Source organism: Anolis sagrei, chromosome 3 (assembly GCF_037176765.1).
Source record: "Anolis sagrei isolate rAnoSag1 chromosome 3, rAnoSag1.mat, whole genome shotgun sequence".
NCBI lineage: Eukaryota > Metazoa > Chordata > Lepidosauria > Squamata > Dactyloidae > Anolis > Anolis sagrei.
In genome coordinates this window covers 18064705-18080555 of record NC_090023.1, presented here as the reverse complement: position 1 = coordinate 18080555, position 15851 = coordinate 18064705, and the positions used below count along the sequence as shown (strand labels likewise).

At 39.6% G+C, this 15851-nt stretch overlaps 1 protein-coding gene across 7 annotated transcripts in view; it reads right to left on the bottom strand.

Annotated features, from left to right (window-relative positions):
• Positions 1 to 15851, bottom strand: part of FAT3 (FAT atypical cadherin 3) — a 695104-nt gene that overhangs the window by 455920 nt on the left and 223333 nt on the right. The window lies entirely within an intron of this gene.

Here is a 15851-nt window from a genome sequence, read left to right as displayed (position 1 = left end):
CCAGAGTCATTTAGTGAATAATGGAAAGTGGAGGGCATCAGAGAAGCACCTAGCTATGTCTTCATAACCAGATGCAAAATAATGATATAATTCATTGGACTGGATGGTCCTTGTGATATCTTCCAACTCTGTATAATACTTCAAAACCTCTAGTGAATGTGGATAGATCTTGGAGAACCTTTTCCTCTTTCTATGATTCATTGTAGGATCGTGACAGATCCTTCTCAAATGCCCTCACTGAATGGCCATGGGATCAACAAGGAGGCAAGAGTCATGGCACACAGGAGGTAGTGAATTTCCGCCCCCTTAACAATAGGAAAACATATGGAAGTTGGATTTATGTCTGTATACATACACTAACAAGATGACATATTTAGACAAGAGAAGACAAACTGGATCAAGAGACCATCTCCTTCCAAAGATTTTTTTTAAGTTCCAGGAACTAGCAAAAGATCTTCTTCTCTGTATTACTTAAAATTGGTGCATAATTTCTTCAAATCTTTAAGTTGCCCCATATTCTATTGAACTACAAGAAAAGGAAAACTTAAACTAATTTCAAGCATTAAAAACCATGATGTAGCCTCTAAGGTCAAAATAAAACTATGCTTTCAAGAATAGTTTCCCTGCGCGCTGAAATAAGACCACAGGTAGCCCACAGTGGATACCTTAGGCAGAAAATTATCCATTCCCCAGAATATACTTTTCTGGTCCAAAAATCAATTACAGCATGACATAGCATTAGATTAAAAACTAGAGCTGAGCCAAACTTCCTCAGAAAACCCTTCACTGAAAAAAAATATCCTGATGTTTTTCTTTTTCTCATCTTTCCACATTACTATACTCGAAGGACAATTTGGAGAATTTTCTCTAAACACTCTTCCTAATCCTTGGAGGCTAAGACCCCCTCCCCAAACATCTCAGATGACAATAGATTCCAGGGAATTATGGAAAATCCAAAATGGTTGCCAAGATGCCAACACATTAGCCAAACAAGCAAATGAACAGAAGCCATGAAAAGAAAACAAAAGTATTGAAGAATCCTATGACAAGGTGACGCCAATTTCTTTCTTCTCAAATAGAATGAGGGGTGTTATGAAGCCTCATGTACATCATTCTGCAAAACCGTGCATCACTGCCTAATTGTGGGGAAAAAGCATTTATATTGTTTTATATAAGCAGACAGCCACCCAATGGCTTTCCATGGCCAAGCAGGGATATGAATTCTGATGGACCTCTCTACACCGAAATGTGGTGGAGGCTCCTTCTATGGAGGCTTTTAAACAGAGGCTGGATGGCCATCTGTTGGGGGTGCTTTGAACGTGATTGTCCTGCTTCTTGGCAGGGAGTTGGACTGCATGGCCCATGAGGTCTCTTCCAACTCTATGATTCTATGATTTCCAGAATCCCAATCCAAAGTTCAAACCATTATGCCATGCTGGCTCTCTACAGCATATTAATGTTACTCTCGCCTACTTCTCCAAAAAAATAAATGCAATGCCAGGTAGGTTTTCTTTCCCATGAAATAACATCAGCCAATGCTTATGACAACTCTCACAGATTTGCATTCATTGATATGTGCTTGGTTCGAGCATTCATTCACACAAGACGATAACTACTCATACTCACAAAACTCTCAAATGTCCTGAGCTCCATTTCACTCTCTACTCTGTCCCTTTCTTTGTCTAATCTTGGTCTCAGTTCAGAGCTGGACAACATCATTCCCAGAAAAGAAAAGGAAGAGAAGACAAGAGGGGAGATATTGGCCCTTCTAGAGCAATGCTTTAGCTAATTCTTTAGCCTTAGTTATAGCTCATCACTTGTTATCTTTATCACTTTAACTTACTTGACTATGTGCCCACCCAACATACGACCTTCAGCCCAACCCTTCCTGGTATTTTTCCAGCTCATCTCTTAGAAGATACCCCAAGAGACCATCCCAAAGCAATAGCAACAATAATAATTCAGAAATGAATGATGTGCATATGCTGACAGATCAACGAGCCTTGAACAATTACTCCCAAAATGAAAGCAAGGGGAGCTGATGCAATGAGGTATTTCAAAATGCTCCCCAGCTGCAATTGCATGTGCCGCTTGCTTAGGGTCCTTGTATCATCTGCCTATACAGAAAGGTTATATATTGGGGTAATTAAAAACTGTTCAACACAAAATCAAATCCAGGCTTCAATTTATAGCTCGCATGCCACATACCACTAGGTTGGAATGTAATATAAACCCAAACGAATTGCACAGGCGACTCTTCAACAGAGAAGCTCAAGATAAGCCACCCCTTCATAAAGATGGAAGTGAAAAATATCAACAGTAGGGTTGATGGGGATTTTTCTCCTGCTTCGTTCTTATTTCATTTTTCCCTTCAAGGAAACACTAACCCACAAGCAGCAAAACATACATATTTATCAAACCCCTTCAAACAGTAATGATAAATGAAAGTATCCTTCAACTCAAATTCAGTACCTGCAAAAATATAGGGGAAGTATGAAATGAGATGCAACTTGTCTCAAGCAATGCATTTACTCATCTCCCTGAGAGGTAGCAGAAAGCAGGATTTTGTTTGTCTTTCATGGAGTTTCTGCTCTTCTAGACAAGTTAAGTATGAAACGCAACCAAAGAGGAATGTAAAAAAAAAAACTAAAGGTAAAATCCTTCATGAGAAAGGGTATTCCTTAATGAAAAGTGAGAAAACAGGCAATGACTTTGGTATTAGTTCATAATTCAAAAATGTTTAAGTTTGCAAAACAAAAAAATATTTAACACTAACTACATCTGAGTTTAGCACAAATAATAATAATAATAATAATAATAATAATAATAATAATAGAAGAAGAGGAGGAGGAGGAGGATGAGGAGGAAGAACCACCAGTACAAGAAAACTGCACTACAAACCAGAAATGACAGCTGGCATAACAAAGCATTGCATGGGCAGTTCCTTGACAAAATTAAAGGCAAAGTTGATAAGGAGAAGACCTTGTTATGGCTCATGAATAGAACACTGAAGAAGGAGACAGAAAGCCTGATTCTTGCAGCCCAGGAGCAAGCCATCAGAACAAATGCCATTAAGGCTAGGATCGATGACCCAAAATGCAGACTGTGCAAGGAAACTGATGAAACCATTGATAATATCCTCAGCTATTGTAAGAAAATCGCACAGACAGACTACAAACAGAGGCACAACTCTGTGGCCCAAATGATTCATTGGAACTTATGTCACAAGTACCACCTGCCAGCAGCAAAGAATTGGTGGGATCATAAGCCTGCAAAGGTTGTAGAAAATGAACATGCAAAAAATACTGTGGGACTTTCGAATCCAAACTGACAAAGTTTTGGAACACAATACACCAGACGTCATGATTGTGGAAAAGAAAAATTATTGATGTTGCCATACCAGGTGACAGCCACATTAAGGAAAAACAACAGGAAAAACTCAGCCGCTATCAAGACCTCAAAATTGAACTGCAAAGGCTCTGGCATAAACCAGTACAGGTGGTCCCAGTGGTCATTGGCGCACTGGGTGCCGTGCCAAAAGATCTCAGCCGGCATTTGGAAACAATAAACATCGACAAAATCACGATCTGTCAACTGCAAAAGGCCACCTTACTTGGATCTGCATGCATCATTCTAAAATACATCACACAGGCCTAGACACTTGGGAAGTGTTCGTCTTGTGATTTTTATACAAAATCCAGCATATAGATCTTGTTTGTTGAGACATACTGTGCTTTTGTGTCAGTAAAATAATAATAATAATAATAATAATAATATTTATATCCTGCTCTATCTCCCTGGTTTCCAAGTAATACAGAGTAAACAACATAAGCATAAAATTATCTAATCAACTTAAGCATCAAATTATCAAATCAACACATATATATTAAAAGTAATCCTGCCTGCTCTTCATGCCTAATGTTAGGGCCAAGAAAAAAATGGGCCAAGAAAATTAAAAAGGTCTGGGCCAAGGATAGTGCAAATCAGGATATGGGGGGCCAGGGAATTGGGTAAAAGTGCCATTACCAGCAATAGTAGGTATGGGCCTGTGGCTGCTCATTTCCAGGGCCTATTAGAGGAATGTCCGGGAGGTTCAAGGCCAGATTCTAACAATGCCCAGGGCTGGGCTAGTACTGGCCATTCTCAAAGGCTTGGTGAAATCACCAGATCTTCAAGCTCTTATGCAGAGGCGGCCCTAGGTAATTTTCAATGGTAAGCAAACAGTATTTTGGTGCCCCCCCCCCAACCAATCACTGATATATATTTTCTGTTTGCCGTGGGAGTTTTGTGTGCCATATTTGGTTCAATTCCATCATTGGTGGAGTTCAGAATGCTCTTTGATTGTATGTGAACTATACATCCCAGTAACTACAACTCGCATATGTCAAGGTCTATTTTCCCCCAAGAGTGCCTCAAGAGCGCCCCTGGGCAAAATCAACTATATTGCAAATGCTTACTTTGCGTAATGTGTTGAGCCGCCCCTGCTCTTATGAAAAGAGGGGAGGGATGGGATGCATTTTCATGCAGAAAATGATTTTCTGCACAAAAAATATTGTAAGCAAAAATCAATTTTGCATGATTTTTTTTTACAACAAAGTACAAAAGGCACAGAAACTCTCATAACCCCATCCAGAAAGGAGAAGGAGTTTGAAATTATTCATTCCTAAAGAAAAGAGCTAACTATAAAAAGATTTACATCTCTAAAACAAAGATCCATCCCCTGGTCTCTTTTCAATCCATGAGCAAGAAAACACCTGTTTGAAATTCAAAAGAGACACAGGTAAAGCCATTTCAATCATTTTAATCTTAAGGAATTGTGTTAACAAATTGCTTCATGAATCCAAACATATAATTCCTTCCCATTTACTATCATGGAAGGCTCTATCTTTAGTTAATGGAATTTCTAGTCATCCTTCACTTAAGAAGACATAATTCTTTTATTCCAGAAGGTAGGTTAACAGTTTAAAAGCTTTGGGATCAAACTCACTTATATCAATAACACAATGCAATCTTAATACTGCTGACTCAAGTCATCAATATGGACCTAAGAGTTTGCTATCCACAGATGTGTTCAGGTGTAAATGATTATTCTCAGTGTGGGGTTCAAGATAGCTCAAATATAATATAGTTCATATATTAGTTTAGAACTACAAATTCCCAAAACCTCCAATCCTCATGAAGATTAGCCATAATGTCTATGACTCTATTATTGTTTCTGAAATCTTTAGCTCAAAATTGATTTTTTCCCCAAATTCGTATTGTCGCAGCAGACAGCGCCACTGCAGGATGACTCTCAGAACCATTTTTCTCAGTCAGATTGAAAGCTTTTTTCCTCCAGGAAAAGCTACCTTCTTTATAACACATAGAGAAACTAAGAGATGCAAGGTATTTCTAATGGGCAGTTGTTTAAATGTTGTCAGTGCTCTGGACAACTAGAACCAGAATGAACAATTAAAATCAACAGACCAGATGGCCATCCCAGTATTACTTTCAATTACAGGGGCATGTGTGGTGTGGCTTGAAGCCCACATTTATGATTCCTTAAGCATCCCGCCAGTCCTCGCCTTGTAAAAAATTTAAATAAATAAAATTTCAGGTATCCCCCCCCCCCAACCACAAAGAAACCCCCAATGGGTGAAAACATACCAAAAAAACCCCCACTGCCACAAGCACCAAAGAATCACATATACCTCTCAAATATCCATTTTCCTCTGCAGACCTAACCAAATTGGAAACAACAACAACAACAACAATAATAATAATAATAATAATAATAAACGTTTATGTCACAAGTACCACCTGCCAGCAGTAAAGAATTAGTGGGATCATAAACCTGCAAAGGTTGTGCAAAATGAACATGCAAAAATACTATGGGACTTTTGAATCCAGACTCACAAAATTTTGGAACACAATACACCAGACATCACGATTGTGGTAAAGAAAAAAGTTTGGATAATTGATGTCACCATACCAGGTGTGACGGCACAACTGCCGCCACATGTATGGAAAACTTTAAGTTGTAAACGTTTGAATTGTTGTAACATGTCCAGACTTGCCTGTCTACCCTGTAAATGTATAGTTGAATTCATTGGTTATCCACAGCTGTCAATCAATGTTGTTTTACATCAATTGGCTTGCTCCCCCAGCTCAATTATTTGGCTCCACCCCTTCCTAGGGAGAAAAACAACATTTTCGTCTTCATTCTTACCACCAAAAGCTCAACAGATGGATGTGCGAAAGGCTTGGCTCAAAGCCCTTGGTCAAGTCATTTCTTACCACCAATTCTCAGGTTTATACCCTTAAGATTCATACTTCATGCCCAGCTCATTGGACGACGTTGAGGAATCTTAAGTGTCTTCAAACCAGTCCTTTGGCATCAAGAGGAAGATTTGTGCCTTCAATATAGGCGATTGGGCTGGGGCTGTGAGTGTTCCGACCTCATAGCCATAGAGAAAGAGGGAACTTGGAAGCTACTCAGCTGGAAAACTCCTTGGACCCAAGACAACCAGAGACTGTAATGTATATTTTCTTTACTCCTTTTGGAATATCAAGTTTAATTCCTCAGAAAGATACCTCTTGTGAACAATAAAGCCTATTTCGAGTTATCTATAGTGTCATGTTGATCCTCAAGAGTTCCAGTTCTCTAAAGGAAGGCAAGAAGCAATCCCATGGAGAAAAATTGCCACGTCCTTGTTTTTTCACTAAGTACTATAGACCCCCCCCCCCCCAGGCAGCAACGGCACACCAGGTGACAGCCGAATTGACGAAAAACAACAACCAAGACCCCAAAATCGAACTGCAAAGACTCTAGCATAAACCAGTACAGGTGGTCCCAGTGGTCATTGGCACACTAGGTACCATGCCAAAAGATCTCAGCCTGCATTTGGAAACAATAAACATTGACAAAATCACGATCTGTCAACTGCAAAAGGCCACCCTACTTGAATCTACGCGCATCACTGGAAGATATATCACACAGTCCTAGACGCTTGGGAAGTGTTCGACTTGTGATTTTGTGATACGAAATCCAGCATATAGATCTTGTTTGCTGTGACATACGGTACTTTATTTATATTCCGCTCTATCTCCCCAAAGGGACTCAGGGTGGATTCAAACATAAAAGGCAAACATTCAGTGCCCGAATACAACAATACATCCAGACTAACAAAATTTATACAACCCAACATATAAATACGAATTATAACTTAACAAACTAAAATTAAATAAAAAGCACAGCCTGTTATAACAGACATAAGACAAAACATCAAACTTCAAATGAAAACAATAATTACAAGAAGTAATTGAATGCCATTTCTTCTTGCCATTTTACTGCAGAAAACATTATGTGTGAATCTTGGCTTACTGGAATGGGATTGGCTTGCCAGAGAGGGGATCTAGGGAGAACTGGCCCCTGTCCTCCACCACACACACACACATACACACTAGGGCTGGGCGGTTTCGTTCGTTAATTTCGTAATTCGTTAATAATTCGTATTTAAAGTGGCTTACGATCCGATATTGAACCATTCAGGAGCAACTAAAAATCGAAACGAATTTTTAAAATTTATTTCGAAATTGTTTCGAAATTGTTTCGAAATTGTTCCGTTATTATTTCGTTATTATTTCCGTATGTCTGGTGCAAGTTTTATAGTTGTTTGTTTTATCAGTGATAAAAAAATAAATTATCACACCAACAGTCAACAACAGAGGGAGAGGGAAACTTCAGAAGTTCCCCCTGTCCCATTTGGAGGGTTTTTTAGTGTATTGCGCAATCGCGTCTGCCATTAATGAATTGATTCGTTATTGTTTCGAAATTGTTTCGTAATTTCCGAAATTTCGTAAATATCGAACTTTCGGAATTCTTTTAAATTTCGGGATTCTTTTAAAAAACGAAACGCAAAAACCTCCTAAAAACGAATCGAGTTTAGAAACAAATTTTTCCGTGGTTGCCCAGCCCTAATACACACAGATATATAACAAAAAAGCAGACTGATTTGCCCTTCCCTCCCTACAGCTAACTCAATGAAGAACTGGGTAGTACTATATGATCTTTAAACTGATATTTACTGACTTTGAAAGGTTTTGGAGGTGGACATCAAGTTTGTTCATTTCATTACAAAAAACCCCCTGAAGGTCACATGAAGTGTGAACCAGCAATCATGAGTTTGGTCACCGCAAAAAGCCTCATGTCATCATAATAGAAGTCACCACAGCACCAAACTGTTTATTCACTTGTTTGTCTTCCCATCACAATTTTGCTTATCTTCACAAGTTTTCAGAAAGGCAGTAAACAAGCCAATAGCCAGGGTCACTTCCTAAATCATGACAAAGGAGCCATACACAAATACATCGACTTTTCTCTCCTCAACAATTAATCCAACTCTATGACTTTTATGGCTGATTTATTGTTCAGTAATGCTAAAGCACCCCGTATCTTAGCAGAAGTCCTCCTATCATTGTCTGCTAAAAGGGAATGGAAAGACTCAATATTTCATTATCACCACCAATGGAGATTTCACTTGTGACTTTCATGAGCTTTATAAAAGCCTGCATCAAACAAATGTTCTTCAGAATTTTTTGAACTAAATGGGGGACAAAAAAGTTCTGAAATAAATGAGGAATTTCATTAGAACTTGTACTAAGTGGTCTAGTATATTTAAGTCATTACTGTCAATTAGGGAGGAAGGAGGTGGTCTCCAGATGCTGTTTATCTGGAACTTCTTTCAAACCCACCCAGTATTACTGGACAAAAAGAATCATGAAAATTTACAGTCCAACATCTGGAAGGCTACATGGTCTCAGGCATTTTATCTGTCCTACCTGGACATGTTCCCAAGTTTTTCTCTAGGCCAGCAGTTCTCAACCTGTGGGTCTCCAGATGTTTTGGCCTCCAACTCCCAGAAATCCCAGGCAGTTTATCAGCTGTTAGGATTTCTGGGAGTTGAAGGCCAAAACATCTGGAGACCCACAGGTTGAGAACCAGTGCTCGAGGCCTTTTGACTATCTTACTTGGAGAACATGGGATTTCCACTTTAGAAATACGTTTAATGCAAAAATCTACTCTGGAACTGAACTCTGCTCCTCAGGGATGGATGTGTATTATTCTTTCAGAAAACTACTGTATACACTCATGTATATGTTGACATCATGTATAAATAAGGTGATGTATTCATATATTGTGTATTTGCAATGTGGTACTGAAATGGCCAGACCGCTCTGAGTCCCCTTCAGGGTGAGATAGAAAGGTTAGAAATACAGTAAATATAGATGGGAAGTGTGCAATGACAATTGGAACAGCTTTTTGACTATGATCGCAGATTGTGTGGTTTTAATAATGTGTTTTAATCTTTTAATGGTTTTAAATTCATGCTTTAATGTATGTTTATTTCATGCCTGCTGTGTATATGGAATCGAATTGTTCCCTTTGTAAGGCCGCTCTGAGTCCCCTTCGGAGTTGAGAAGGGCAGGGTATAAATACTGTAAATAAATATAGTAAATTAATAAATGTCCAGGGCAGATTGTGAAGCTAAAACAATGGCCTCATGTTAGCCGTCCCGAGTCCCCATTGGAGAATATTGTGTCCAATTCTGGGCACCACTGTTGAAGAGAGAGATTGACAAGCTGGAATGTGTCCAGTGGAGGGCGACTAAAATGATCAAGGATCTGGAGAACAAGCCTTATGAGGAGCAGCTTAAAGAGAACAGAAGGCTGAGAGGAGACATGATAGCCATGTATAAATATCCTAGATCCTGCCTGTGTCACAAATACAGTTGGCGGGGATGAGAGACACGGCCTTCTCAGTGGTAGCCCCTTGGCTATGGTGGGTCTGTAGATAGTTTGTATGTTGTGTTTCCTCATCAGCTTCTCTATGCTGTCAGTGGAAACAAAGAGAGGAAACAAACAAGGATATCTAATCACCTCTCAACAAAAGTTTGCTCCAGGCACTGCCAGGCAATCAAATGCTAATCAAGGTGGTCAGTTGAAACATTCACACCTAGCTCCAGCAGACAAGAGTACTTTGTCCCACCCTGGTCATTCTATAGATATATAAACCCTTTTTCCTAGTTCCAACAGACCTCACTACCTCTGAGGATGCTTGCCATAGATGCAGGCGAAACGTCAGGAGAAAATGCATTTAGAACATGGCCATATAGCCCGAAAAAACCTATAACAACCCAGTAATTTGGCTCTTGGTCAACATTTTCCTGAACTTCTATCAAACTATTTACAGGGTCCTTCTTTCCAGTTTTACAAGGCTTGTACATTGTATGAGAATGCCCATTTTATTTTCCTCTGGAGACCCAATTCCAAAACAATATTGCCGAAATTAAAGCTGTCTCTGTCCCAACTGCCAGTGGTTTTCAAACACTGAAGTCATGAAAAGATTTTTGTCATCCAAAGCTAAGCCTTTGGACCACGCAGTGGCTGTCTACACTGCCTTTGCACAATTCAAGTGTCAAGCCTGCAGCTCAAAGAGCGTTTTCAATGTTTTCACTGCCTTTTTAATAAACCAGACCCCGAAGCATATACAACGATGTCTGGCTTTCATAATCAGCTTGGAATCCCGATGTCTGATTAATCAGCTTGAGTTAACCAAAACAGACTTTTCATCTCGTACTTTAACAGCAGATAGAAAAATATCTGTATATATAGGCATCCAAAGGACAAAGCACACTATCTACTTCAACCACAGCCACTCCATGAACAATTGCTATATTTAAAACAGCCTTTTGGCTGCATTAACTATTGTGCTACCAATTGAGACATATCAAATTAAATGGAGACTCCTGCTAATGTAATTACTTGGCAGGTCATATGTTGTTCCCTGCTTTTTTTAAAAATCTACTTAGTACAGAATCTGCAGAAGTTTTTTTTTCTTTTTAAACAAACACTTCAAAGTGATTTGTAGCAATATTTAACTATTGTTGTAGGTTTTTTCGGGCTGTATGGCCATGGTCTAGAGGCATTCTCTCCTGACGTTTCGCCTGCATCTATGGCAAGCATCCCCAGAGGTAGTGAGGTCTGTTGGAACGAGGAAAAAGGGTTTATATATCTGTGGAATGACCAGGGTGAGACAAAGGACTCTTGTCTGCTGGAGCTAGGTGTGAAAGTTTGCACCAAGTACAGTCAGCCCATTGTATGCTAATCAAGGTGGTCAGTTGAAACATTCACACCTAGCTCCAGCAGACAAGAGTCCTTTGTCCCACCCTGGTCATTCCACAGATATATAAACCCTTTTTCTTAGTTCCAACAGACCTCGTTACCTCTGAGGATGCTTGCCATACATGCAGACGAATTGACAGGAGAGAATGCCTCTGCACCATGGCCATACAGCCCGAAAAAACCTACAACAACCCATTAACTAGTTAAATATTGCTACAAATCACTTTGACGTGTTTGTTTAAAAAGAAAAAAAACTTCTGCAGTAGTAGAAGCCTTAGTTAACTACAATGATATAATAATGCAGTTTGGAACTGCATTATATAATCAGTAAAGACCCATATGATTCAGTTTAATTGCACTGAACTGCATTATATGGATCTACACTGACTGCATTATATCGCAATGTAGATCCAGCCTGTGAGAGGGAAGAAATGAATCACGACAGAGAACAGACAATTCATATGTGGTTTAGACCAATCCACTCTTCCTAACACAGATATATTATGCAAGTCTTTGATGACAACTCTTATCATTGCTGGCAAGTAGCTGCATTCGTGCCTCTTCAAATTCCACAGCACTGCTGATTACAGCTGACCTCCAGTTAGAGCATTCAAGGGCCAGGGCTTCCCAGTTCTCAGTGTCTATGTCACAGTCTTTAAGGTTAGCATTAAGCCTATCTTTAAATCTCTTTTCCTGTACACCAACATTCTGTTTTCCATTCTTGAGTTGGGAATATAGTAACTGCTTTGGGAGATGGTGATTGGGCATTCGGACTACATGGCCAGTCCAGCTGAGTTAATGGCATAGGAACATTGCTTCAATGCTGGTGGTCTTTGCTTCTTCCAGGATGCTGGCATTTGTCCACCTGTCTTCCCAAGATATTTGAAAGATCTTTCGGTAGCATACCATACATAGTAAAGGTAAGAGATGAAGTAATGCTCAATAGTACTCAATAACTATTTCTCTCTATTTCTCAATATCTATCTATAACTCAATCAGCTTCTCTATATCAATTGCCTTTCTTAATAACTCAATAAGCTTCTCTTTATCTCTATTGCTATTCTATCTATCTCAATTGTACTCACAATGGGTTTTTCAGAGCTCCCTGCCTGACCAACAGCACATCTGAGGCTCTACTGAAGCACATCTGAGGCTCTACTGAAGGAGGCAGGGGAGATTCCAAATGGAGATCTCAACCCCAGGAAAAAGGGTGGACTCCAAACCCAAAGAGATACTTTCTAAGCCAATAACTGCAGAGAGCCTGCAGTCTGGCTTTCCAGGCTCTGATACCCTTTAACTTCCAGGGGGCTGCTGGGTCTGTAGTAACCCTGGAGAAATGCAAAGGAATGCTATCCCATGCAGCTAAAAGGCAATGTAAACCATGCTCCTGGAAGACGGAACATATACTATATCCCAGGGTCAATGATTGGAGAGTTCATACAACTTTTCTAATCATCTGAGAACAACTAGAAGATGAGCAAATTTTTACAAAGGCAATGTACAAGTACAACAGAATCAGTTTGCACGGTTCTTCCTGTACCAACTGACAAAATAAAGAATAATTTCGCCTTGCAGGGTTTTCAACATGCACAAGGCAACCTAACAATGACCACCTTCCACCTTCGGTTTAAAGCAGTACCAGAAGAAAAAAGGCAGCGCACAACATTGTGCTTCATGCTGCAATGCCAAGAAATCTCAGTCAGATTAGTGAAAGAGAAAATCTATACTGAACGAAATATACAACCAGAAGCCAACTTTTGACCTTTCCACGGGGCCTCCAAGGAATGCAACCGATTTCCCAATGATTTCCAATGCTGGCAGTTTCATAGGGTAGATCTTCACCTTTTGAAAACATTCATTCACTTCCTTGGCAGAAGAGAAAACCACAAAAGGGAGGAGAGGTAAGGAGTTCATGACCCTCGATCTTCTCCTTGTCTCAGGGCAGAGCTTTTTATGAGAAGGAAGCTCTTAATGAAATTTCTTAAAAATGCAAAGTAATGCCTGCTAATTTCCTCACTTAATCTAATGTCACAGTTGGCCCCATTAACGCCAGCAGCTATTAGATACTTAAACAACCAGCTTGTTGAACTGCAATTTTATCATATGGCTGCATCCCTCCACTCCTCCCTTCCCTTGGTTTTGATAATGTTTCCTAATGACAGCTGCAATTTAAATCTCTGAAAGCCATCAAACTCTTAATCATCTCTGGAAAAGGAATACATTTAATGCTTTTTCCATTAAAATACACACACACACATACCTGATACAAGTATGAAGTTCAAATACAGCTTGAGTCTAGTAATAAATGCTGCTTCTGAGTAGCGACATTTCAATTTCTTTCTTTTTTTCAACCAGCGATAATAAGGCAAAAATGCCATCCATTAAAACATAAACAGTAAAACATAAAGAAAGGTAATCTCAGCTCCACCCAACTAACAGCCTTGGACTCCTGATTTTGCAATATTGGACTTTATATTTTTAATAGGGTCAAGAGTGCAGTGACTGCCTAGCACAGTGACCTGCATAATTTATGGTTATCACCACAAAATATACAAGCAGTAATGGAGTTGCAAATAGGCCAGGATATCCTTTTCAGAAAGAGCAGAGCAATGGAAAAGCAAAGCCTGTATTTTCACTTCTTTCAGGGATAGCTATAACTAAGACTGGATATTTCTGTAGGAGTCAGTAAATATGGAATATTTCACTTAAACTAATATCATTAGAAAGATGCCCCAGAGTGTGGTAGAGCCTTCTTTGGAGGCTTTTAAACAGTGGCTGGATGGCCATCTGTCGGGGGTGCTTGAATGTGATTTTCCTGCTTCTTGGCAGGACAGTGGACTGGATGGCCCACATGGTCTCTTCCAACTCTATGATTCTATGATTCTATGATGAAACAGGTCTATACATACACACACACACACACACACACACACACACACACAATTTATTTATTTATTTATTTATTTATTTGCGCATTTGTATCCCATCCTTCTCACCTCCGAGGATGGACTCAGGGCGGCTAACATCAGGCAACCATTAGATTCCACATAATACAATAAAATCCTTTGTCATGATTAAACAACAATTAAAACAACAATAACATTCAATTTAAAACGCTAATTCAAAAAACTTAGTCCAAAACAACCATTGTGGTCACTTGTAATGTTCTCTTCACAGATGCTACATTTATTGCTCAAATACTTGATCCCAAAGCCAAGTTTTAAGTTTTTTGCGAAAGGTTGGGAGAGAGGCACAGATCTAATTTCATTGGGGAGGGAATTCCACAGCCGGGGAGCCACCACGGAGAAGGCCCTGTCTCTCGTCCCCGCCAGTCTTGCCTGTGACAGTGGCGGGACTGAGAGCAGGGCCTCTCCAGATGATCTCAGTGTCATCATGACCTCTATATCCACCGGAATGGTAGCCATGGGGCCCTTCCAAACTACCCCTATATTCAAGGATTTGATCCCAGATTGTTTATCCCAGGTTATCTGGCCGTGGGGATTTATATATTCCTGTTTACAGCAGATAATCTGGGATCAGATCCTGGGATAAAGGGCACTGTGAAAGGGCCCATGGTTTCATTTATCCACATCCAACAAGGCATCTTCTCTCTAGGCATTTTCTTTGTCACACACACACACACACATATATGTGTGTGTGTGTGTATATATAATAATGTGTGTATATAATAATGTGTGTGTGTGTATATAATAATGTGTGTGTGTGTGTATATAATAATACCATCCCCTAGAATGGTAGCCATGGGGCCCTTCCACACTGTCCCTAAATCCCAGGATCTGGTCCCAGATTATCTGCTTATCCCAGGTTATCTGACAGTGGGGACTCATATATTTTAGTTTAAAGTAGATAATCTGGGATAAAGAGCATTGTGGAAGGGCCCATGGTTTCATTTATCCATGCCCAACAAAACATCTTCTCTCTAGGCATTTTCTTGGTCACTATATATATTTTAAATATACTTTATGACCCACTGCCCCATCCACCAGAATGGGAGCCATGGGGCCCTTCCACAATGCCCCTAAATCCCAGGTTATCTGGCAGTGGGGACTTATATATTGTAGTTTAAAGCAGATAATCTGGGATCAGATCCTTGGATAAAAGGCCATGTGGAAGAGCTCATGGTTTCATTTATCCATGTCCAACAAGACATCTTCTCTCTAGGCATTTTCTAGGTCCTCTGGCATGATTATATGATATTCTTAGGACAGAAGTCCTTCATTCCAATAGTATTTGTTATTATCTGTGTTTTTGTGTATTCGTGCAAAGTTTGGAAATGTATCCCCTGAGATACAACTGGAAAATACTATTTTTGCCACACTTTTATGCCTATATTTAATATATGGAAGTAATTTTCCCCTGTAAGTGAAAAAGAGTGCACCTCAATGTTGTCACTGGTTTAAAAGAGAGATTAAATATACAATTTAAAACCATAAAAGCATAATAAACAATCTTGACACAACAATAACAACCCAATGCATCTCATGACTAAAATCGTGATCCAGTTTCGTCGTCCATATTACCATTCCTGTAATCATCACATTCATTGCACCGATTAACCAAATGCCTAATAAATAAATGCCTAATAAGTTTATTAGACTGATTTGGAGGAGTCCAGAAAGGAGTCCAGAAGGGGAAGAAAAGAGAAAGGGAAAAGAATGGAGAGAAAA